The sequence below is a fragment of the Chelonoidis abingdonii genome, unplaced genomic scaffold (genome assembly GCF_003597395.2).
Source record: "Chelonoidis abingdonii isolate Lonesome George unplaced genomic scaffold, CheloAbing_2.0 scaffold0694, whole genome shotgun sequence".
Classification (NCBI taxonomy): Eukaryota; Metazoa; Chordata; order Testudines; family Testudinidae; genus Chelonoidis; species Chelonoidis abingdonii.
The window spans coordinates 1-8,303 of NW_027424955.1; the positions used below are offsets into that span (position 1 = coordinate 1).

The window sequence follows — 8,303 nt, forward strand, 5'->3', positions numbered from 1 at the left end:
AAGGGCCCAGAGCTCTCGCCACTGTGGGGAGCCCTGGTCTCTTTAAATCCCAGCCCCAGTCCGGCCGCCAGAGCTGCAGGAAGAATTTAAAGGGCTCTGGGCTCTACGCAGCCACGGGGAGCTCTGAGCCCATTAAATCCTGGCCCCAGCCCAGCTGCTGGAGCTGCGTGGGGGAATTTAATGGGCTCTGGGTTCCCAGCAACTGTGGGAGCTCTGAGCCCTTTAATTCTCGGCCCAGCCCGGCTGCTGGAGCTGCAGGAGGGAATTTAATGGGCTCTGTGTTCCCAGCAACTGTGGGAGCTCTGAGCCCTTTAATTCACGGCCCCAGCCCAGCTGCTGGATCTGCGGGGGGAATTTAAAGGGCTCTGGGCTCCCTGCAGCCATGGGAGCTCTGAGCCAGAGGAGAAAGTAAGCCAGTACCATCCAGCACAGCGTAGCGGCCAGAGGCAGTATGCCATGCCAGACCACACCGGCTTCCTCGGCGGGGATTTAAAGGGTTCTGAGCTCCCGTGGCTGTGGGGAGTCCAGAGCCCTTTAAATCCCCCCCGCAGCTCTGGCGGCCAGTCTGGTGCCAGGATTTAAAGGGCTCGGGGGTTCCTGCAGTGGCAGGAGCTCTGGGCCCTTCAAATCCTGGCCCCAGCCCGGCAAGGCTCGGGCTCCCCGCAGCAGTGGGAGCTCTGGGCAGCTGGGCCCTTTAAATTGACACCCAAAGCTGGCTGCCAGAGCTGCAGGGGGAATCTAAAGGGCTCGGGGCTCTGCAGTGGCCAGAGCCTCGGGCCTTTTAATTTGCCCCTGAGCCCCGGGTTGATTTAACAGGCCCTGGGGTTCCCAGCCACAGCCTGTGCCCCAGGACTTTTAAATCTTGAGAGGCCCCGCCTCTTCTGGTTGAGGCCACGCCCCCTCAGGACTCCTGCAGTACCGGTAAGTTCTGGAAATTACTTTCACTCCTGCTCTGAGCCCTTTAAATCCTGGCCCCAGCCTGCCTGCTGGAGCTGTGAGGAGGATTTAAAGTGTTCTGGGCTCTACGCAGCTGTGGGAGCTCTGACCCAGAGGTGAAAGTAAGCTGGTACGGTCCAGTATGGCATAGCGGCAAGAGCCAGTACGCCGTGCCGGACCACACTGCTTTCCTCGGCAGGGACTTAAAGGGCTCAGAGCTCCCACGGCTGCGGGGAGCCCAGAGCCCTTTAATTTCCCCCTGCAGCTCCGGCAGCCGGGCTGGGGCTGGATTTAAAGGGCTTGGAGCTCCCGCGGTGGCCAGAGCCCCGGGCCCTTTAATTTGCCCGTGAGCCCCGGGTTGATTTAAAGGCCCTGTGGCTCCCAGCTGCAGCCGATGCTCCAGGACCTTTAAATCTTGAGAGGTCCCGCCTCTTCCGGTTGAGGCCACGCCCCCTCAGGACTCTGGCAGTACCGGTAAGTCCTGGAAGTTACTTTCAGCCCTGCTCTGAGCCCTTTATACTTTTCAATAACCTCCCCTCCCCCCCATGCATTTAAAAGTCAATTGCAAAAAAGTTTCATTTCACTAAGGGATCATGTGTTGCAGGCACATGCTTGTTCTGTTCCCCCAGTGTGTGTTTGGGCCTTCAGGTTAAAGAACAAGCAAATCCCTGTACAAACTGTGCAACACTTAAAGTTTTTTAAAACAGTATTAAGCACAACTATAGTTAAAATGGTTTTTACTTTGGCCTGGTGGTGAGCTGCAGCTTAAAGTTACTGGTTCCATGCTAAGCAGATCACGCTGCAATAAAGATAAGCACTATTATTTTCCTGAGACAGCCTGGGCAAAGAGTGGCATTATACAATGTATAGTTTCAGTGTTAAAGCCAGCAAGCCTTACCTCTTTCTGCTGTCCAGCAGCCTTTCAGGAAAGTTTCTGTTGAAAAGGACAGTCTCTAACAGACCTGAGGTTTTTATACCATCTTAGCCCATTGTTTCAAACAGATTTCAGCATAGTAGCTAGCAGGTTAATTTAATCATCACAGCTCTGAACTAATAGATCCTTAAGGACTTTAGACACCCCTCCCATAGCATACCCTGTTGCGATCTGGGGTGGGGGAACCAAGCTGTCTGCACAACAGGACTTTTTTTTTTTCTTTTTTCTTTTTTTCTGTAAGTTAAAATACATTTTTCTGTGGGTCCTTCTTACAGTATTGAACAGTACTCATTTCCAAGCCGGGGGGCCCTTTGCAGATATCAATGAATGTCTTGGGGCTTGAGTTTTTTTTTTAAAATACGTTTCTTTCATGCTTAAAGTTTAGGGTGCGGTTGTTTTCTAGAAAGAATGACCCATAGCCTTCAACCAACTCCAGGGCCATCTTTAATCTGTCCAATAGTGTTCCACCAGCTCCTGGGGTCATATTGAAACTGTCCAATTGAGTTCTGCCAACTCCAGCAGTTATATTTAAACTGTCCAATAGCATCTGCGAGTTCCTGAGGTTTTATTTCATTTCATGTTAATCAGAACTCACCATCCACCCCCATCAAATTTAACCCTATGGAAACAAGGGTAAGTAATTGCAGTCACCCTGGCGATTCAGTGAGGAGGGGGGTGTGGTTAAACCCACTCAGTTCAACAGGATAAGTCAACTCTATTGTACTCAAACACAGGTCTGAACAACCTGTTTTTTTGTAAGTACATTTTTTAGGATTTTTCCCCCCACCCACAACATACATTTCAGCTTTTTGCTGTAAATGAGTCACTTTTACACACAAAACCCACAAGTGCTAGGTTCTCACAAACAATTGATTTTGTATTTAAAAGACATACAGCTCCTTGAAACCAAACCAAGATGCTTCATGAAAACTTTAGCTCATTTAAGGGCCAAAGGCCTTTGAATAGAAACACAGATAGTCACAAAGCCCTTTTCAATAGCGTTTTTTTTTTTTAATTTACAGCTACCAAGTTTTCTATTGCGTGTTTGTCCCCTCACCATTCTGTGACTGAATCCTTTTAGATTCCTTACAAATAGTCTTTTCCTTAAGCAGGGATCTGTAACTTTTTGTGCGAACTAGACGGCCAATATCAAGCCGTGTCGTGGAAAAATGATCCCGCGTTGTGTTTGGATCAGAATCACCTGAGGCCCCTTTATTACGAGCATGAGGGGGGAAGGCGGGGACCAGCTAACTGGCGTCCCCCTGAATACAGATTTTTCAACAGGTTTTATAGCAAAAAAACGCAATTAGTGATACACACGTCCTTGTTCACATGATTGCCGTAACTGGAGAAATGCTGTGCAATTGAGTGGAGACCCTGACTGTGTTTTAAAGAAAATGAACCTGAAGATGCCTGCAATTTTTCCACTCCAGCTGTAAGCAGGTTATTTTCTTTAAAAATATGGTCAGGAGCTCCACTGAATTGCACAGCACTGATCAAGGTCCCCCCTTACACTGAATGTTCTTGGCTTAGGCACAGACACTGCACAGCATAACCTCTGGCATAACGGTGTTTAATCAGCTTTCCAAACCAGCTCAGCACATAGGCCCGGAGCTTGCAGTTGATATCCACTGAAGTCCAAGTCACTCAGTCTGGGGCCGTTGGGCTGGCACATCTATGACATGGCCCTCGCAATCTTCACAAAGCTTTTCCCTAAGGCAGTGCTTAAAGGCAGCATAAACAGCAACACGTACAATAGTCCGAATGATGTTTTTACGCTCATGATGTGGCACTGGCCCAGTTAGTTCTATGCCAAGCCTCCTCCGAAACACCTCATGGCCATCATCCTCAGAGTCCTCTTCAACAATTTGTATCAGCGTTGAGCAAAACCAAGGTAGACCTGGTTCATCTTCCCTGCTTGATGCAACGCTGTCCAGGGCTTCCGAGCCATCTAGAAAGGCATCGTTGAGCTATTGAGAGCTTTTCAGAACAGAAAAGTGTAAGCACCCCACTGCTTGTTTTTAGATTTACACAACCCCCGGTTCCTTACCCATTAAGAAGCAATTGTTCTTAATCATTCATTTACCTATGTGACGTCTTTTCCGTTCACCTTGTCCACCGGTGATTCCCCTGAGCCTCAATCACATTCCACCTCTAAGGGGTGGAGAAAGAGAGGCCACCATGCTCATTGGGGTGTCCCACAAGCAATTGGGTTTTGGGTTCTGGTTCTGGTTTATCCATCAATGGCTGGGCCGAAGGGCTTCCCTCAGTCGCTCCCTCCTCCTCCTCGGGACTGTTGCTGATGTAGCACTTTCTCTGCGGATGGTCAAAGAACCTCGGGGCTAAGACAGAGTCTAAAGTTCTCATGGAGGCGGTGAAGGAGTCCATGTTTGCTCTCAGTAGCCTTTCCACAATTTCTAAACCATGTGTCCTTGGTAAGAGATTGCCTCGTCTGTCTGGTGCTGGGACTTATGGGGTAATGGTGCTGCACTCTGATTGGCAGAGGGCCTTGGGAGCAGTTCTTAGTGGGGTCACACGGCACACTTCCAGACGGGTCACCCTGCCTCGGAATTCTCCGGATTGGTCAAAATCTCCTCTTAGGGCAGTCCTATCAGGTCAAAACCCATCCTAATTGGAAAGATGGCGGTCGGAGGAGTTCTTAGAGGGGTCACACGACCCACTTCTGGACGGGTCACCCCACCTCGGAACTCACCGATTGGTCAAATCTCCTCTCAGGGTGGTCCTTCTGGGATGAACCCCATCCTGATGGGCAGAGAGTTGTGGGAGGAGTTCTTAGAGGGGTCACATGACACACCTTGCTTCCAGTCATGTGGCACCTTGACCCCGGAATAAAAGCCCTCCATGGGCGGGACTTCCGGTGACAAGTGAGAGGGACTAAGGGGTCAACGGGTAGGGCTTGGGAGGGTCAAGGGGAGGGGTTAGGGTTTTACTGATGGTGGCCTGCCTGATAAATACCAAGATTACATGGATACCTTAGAAAGAAATGTGGACTTGTTACCTCTGGTCCGGGATTATGACTGCCCTATTGACCTACCACCTTGGCGGAAAGTTGCTTTTCCCTGTATTTACGCATTGTTGGGACCAGAATAGTGGATCTCCCTGCATAGAAGTCATGAAAACCGGTCCTAAGAGCAGGCCTTTTTTGGAAAGAGAAATGTGGAACATTGTTGGCTCACAGGAAATCTGCAAAGGTTTTCGTCAAACTTCATCTGCAAGGATTTCCATTCTAACGCTCGTCATTTGGGCAAGCAACAAATGGAAGACAGATTTCAAAACACACTTATGGACATTTAACTGTCTGATATGCTATTTGAGCTAGCTAACGGTCCCCTGACCTTGCAACACTTCATCAGTGATGTATTTGGGGACAGTGTCATCTATTGGGGTGACATACTTCTCTTGTTGGAGAACGCAGATCAGCGCACGCAGCACATCTGAACCTGGAGAGGTTTTCGGCAGCGTGGTGTCAACACAGAATTGGAAAAGCGGAACCTCCAGCCGACTCTCCACAGAGTTTTGGAGTACATCCTCTCCCCAGATGTTACGATTGATCCAAATAAGGTGGAAGCCATTCATAAATGGGGTGAAGTTGGAAGTCCTCAAGACGTGCAGCGCTTCCTAGACTTCACTCATCCTGTGAAATCGAGACGTGCTGGCTCTCAGTGATGCTTAGACGGAAAACCACGCACCCCACACAGAGGTTGGAACCACCCACTCCCCGGTTGTCCTGAGGAGCCATGATTTCTCCAGGAGCTGGGTAAAGGGAACCGGGATCATTCTGTCAAAGGTAGGGGAGGATTGTGTGAGGAGAGGGTCTGAGAGGACAAGCGTGGGCTAGGCTCTGTATTTGGGCTTGGCAGGGATCAAGAGAAGGGACAGGGCTGTTAGAGGGCAATGCGAGGTGCGAGGGGGGTCAGAGATGGGGGCAAGGCCTGAAAAGTTCTGCTACTTTAGATCAACTGTGCCAGAGAATCACTGGTTGAAGTGACTGAAAGCTCTGAACTGGGGCTGGCCAAAATCCTCCTCCTCAGATGGGAACATCCCAAAAGTCTGCAGAAGCTCAGCCTCTGAGGTGAACGTTGTGGTCCTAACCTCTCTCTGCTCTTACCTCACAGGATTCCAGCCGGCTGTTCCAATCCAGGAGGAAAACTATGCCACCGAAGTCTCCCAGCACCTGGGCAGTGAAGTGCCACTTAACCTGGCTGTGATGCACAGACCTTGCCCTGGCTGTCTGCACAGGGCTGAATTTCACCCCTTCAGAGTGTAAGGAAATAATTGGATGAAGGCCTTTTTCGTTTTGGACGTCTGTCTAGTGGGAAAGAACCATGGGGATTTGTAACCTGTTTTGCTCCCATGCCTAGTGCTTCAATGATGCAGAGACGTGCTGATGCATTGGTTGATTTCCCCACCTTTTAATCTACTCTCTTCTTCTGTTTTAACAGGTGTTCTAAGGGCCCCCCGTGCATCATATGGGCATTCTTGAGGGTGCAGATTGCATCAGACCTGCACCTGAATAAATAATAGGAAATGAAATATGCAGACACTAAAGTTCTGCAGCCAAATTCTCAGAAACCTTCCTCTGCAATGTAGGATCAGGAGTTTGGTTTGAATTGATTTTTTTTAAAAGTGCTAAGCAGATGCTACACTGTAAGAAGAGGAAACGGAAGCAAAAACTCAAAGATTGTTACTAAAACGAATGAACAGCTGCAGAGAGTGGAGACCCGGCAAAGCAAACAAATGAATACTGTGAGGAAATAACCTGAAAGCAAATGGGGAAGAAAACCTCATCTGGGTAATTGTGGATCTTGGGACAAAAATCAGGTTCCTGGTATGTAGCCTGGCTGAGATCATCCCCTTTCCCTGGATCTCAGACCTGGGATTCAAATGTCATTCTCTGTGTGGTGTCCTTATTTTATTCCTAGGAAAAGGCTCCGCAAAGGAGGTGTAAGGATCCAGGACTCTAGTGTCTGCCAGAAGCTTCAGCCACCTTCACAGGTAGAAGTCACAGTCTTTCCTGCAATGCCACTAGTGCTCTTCCTGCTCTCCAGATCGGCTCCCTCCAGTAGGACAGAGACACTCCTTAACTCCGCAAGTCCTGATTTCCTGCCATTCAAGGGGCTGAGGGTTTGCATTGCCCCCACCCCCCACCATCAGAGACTTTTCCTATGGGAATCTCCCCAGAGCAGGGGAGAAATCTGTTCCTCCACTGGAACCAGCCTGCTCAGTAAATCCACCCACACTGACCTCATCTCAGCTGCTTTGTTTATCTGAGATTAGTGGTATCTTTGGAAAACCCTTAGCAGGTTGGGGTGTCAGGTGGAGCAGGGCATGCAGGGGCACCAGCAGATTCCCCTGAAGAACACCACCCTGTCTTTCTCTGGTCAGGTTAGAGCTCGCCGCCCATTGCGGAGGTGAAGACCGGATGGGAGCTGCTGGATTGACCTTGATGTGCCATGTCCTTGTGTGGATGAAGGACCTACATCTCAGGGATGGCCAGCAGCAGATGTAACACGTGTCCAGGAATGGGCTAAATAACTTACATTGAGAGGTAAGTAAAATCGTGGCCACATGTAGACATCACAGGAATTGACCCAAAGTCCTTCAGCACAAGCCCCTCTCACTCACTGTCAACAAATCCAGCTCCACCCACTAGACAACACCCCATTCCAGAGCCCCAGAATCCAGGAGCCCTGATTCTCAGACCCGGGCCTCACATCACAAGGCCAAACCTCTTCCCATTATGGGCACTGTAGAAGGGACCATTGGCAAAAAAACCCCTTCTTCATTCCCCCTGTCAGAGACTGCGGCCACGGGTGACAAGTGAATGAGCTGAGATCTCCCCTGTGGGAATCTGAGGGGCTGCACATTTGGGGTTTCACAGGGATGGCCTCTGGCAGCCATTGACAGAGTGTTCCTGGGAGGAGATTTTCCGTCTCTAACAAACGGTTTCTGTTCCCCCAGATCTCAGCTGCTCAGCAGAATGTGGGAGAGCCGAGTGCTGATGGGCTAGAGGGGTCCCAGAAGTCACTGTGCAGCAGGGGCAGGGTCTGCAGTCACCATGGGCCACACCCTGCACTCCAGACAACCCAGGCTGTTTCCCTGGATTGCAAAGGGGACTTTGGGGAATCGGTGCTCGTGCCTGTGTCCACAGCTGGGATGTTTTCATGAGGCTACTCGATGGTCCATGAAGCGCCATGCAAGTAAGGGCAGAATGGACATTAGAGAGCAAGGCTGGGATCTCTGCGGGGCTGCTGCAGTCAAACATCCACAGCCAGAAGAGAGACGATGGGAAACACACTTTGATGGCTGGCCACAGCCGCAGCAGCTGTCTCAGAAAGCTCTGCTCATGCTCTAGCCAACAGAGGCAGGACAAAGAGCCACACAGTGAGAGCCTGGGTTGCAATTAGCAAGT

At 50.2% G+C, this 8,303-nt stretch overlaps 1 long non-coding RNA gene across 1 annotated transcript; it reads left to right on the forward strand.

Moving 5' to 3' along the window:
- Positions 1-6,271: 6,271 nt before the first annotated feature.
- LOC116833250 (uncharacterized) lies at positions 6,272-7,953 on the forward strand. Its single transcript, XR_004375639.2, has 3 exons — positions 6,272-6,637; positions 6,814-6,886; positions 7,277-7,953. It is a non-coding gene; the product is annotated as an uncharacterized LOC116833250 (long non-coding RNA).
- The last annotated feature ends 350 nt before the right edge of the window (positions 7,954-8,303 follow it).